General features: G+C 35.7%; 1 pseudogene; it reads left to right on the forward strand.

Annotated features, from left to right (window-relative positions):
- The first annotated feature begins 613 nt into the window (after positions 1-613).
- Positions 614-732, forward strand: LOC111730722 (annotated as a pseudogene).
- Positions 733-1,055: the final 323 nt, after the last annotated feature.

Below are 1,055 nucleotides of genomic sequence, written 5' to 3' on the forward strand. Positions count from 1 at the left end.
TATCTGACTGGTTGTCAATAGACTTCAGAGCATTTCACATAACATTTCATGGTTCTCTGTCTACTATCTACCAGACTCTGTGTGCTGTCAGTCAGTCCAGGTATTCTGCCTAAGCCAGTAACAGCAGAACTGTTATTCCCCAATGATGATTTCTACTCAAAAGATCGAACATGAGAGATTCGTTCGTATCTGAAGAGGCAGATCTTGGACTCTAAAACTGAAACAGCATTAATAAAAAGAGATGACCAGTACAGAACCCTAGAGTAAATCTTTTTCTACACATGGCAAAGTGCCACTGACTCAAAATAAATAATACAAGACCATTTTTCAACTAAAATGATCTCCCTTTCCTCAGCACAACCCAAGGTCTAACATCGCCCCTCTAAAACACTGACTAAAAGTTACTGTCTTCTGAGGCAAGTGTCCATAGGCTGATAATCTATACTGTCACTTTGTAAAGGTACAAAATGGAAGTTAGGGCATTACTTGTGCTCTATGAATCTATACTATCTTAAACTTTCATGTCTTACATTTAGTTTTTTATTTCTCTCCTTTTAGCTACCTCCTCATTCCTGTTGTTTCCTACACATAAAACTGTACTTTTAAAATGCATCTCTGTGGCTATGCCACCCTGAAAGGACCCGATCTTGTCTGATCTCAGAAGTTAAGCAGGGTCAGGCCTGGCTAGTACTTGGATGGGAGATCACCTAGGAATACCAGGTGCTATAGGCGTTATAAAATAAATAAAAAAAAAATAAAATGCATCTCAGGTCTTATGTCAAGTAGACAATCACATTTTAATCTTTCAGCAAACCAAAACATATACTAAAATATCTTGCCTAAGTTCATTCCTTCTGTAAACTGATTACCAGCATTGTTTTACAAATTTTTCAATTCTCCAAGTTGAAAGCTTGTGTTTAAAAAGGAAAATACAAAATGCTGTTACCATTCAACGAAATACTAACTGCACAGTTGAAAAGAATAAGTGAGATCTATATGCATAAGCAATAAATGAAAAAAAAAACACATACAGGATGTATATTTATGTAAATAAA

Source organism: Pteropus vampyrus, unplaced genomic scaffold (assembly GCF_000151845.1).
Source record: "Pteropus vampyrus isolate Shadow unplaced genomic scaffold, Pvam_2.0 Scaffold331, whole genome shotgun sequence".
Classification (NCBI taxonomy): Eukaryota; Metazoa; Chordata; class Mammalia; order Chiroptera; family Pteropodidae; genus Pteropus; species Pteropus vampyrus.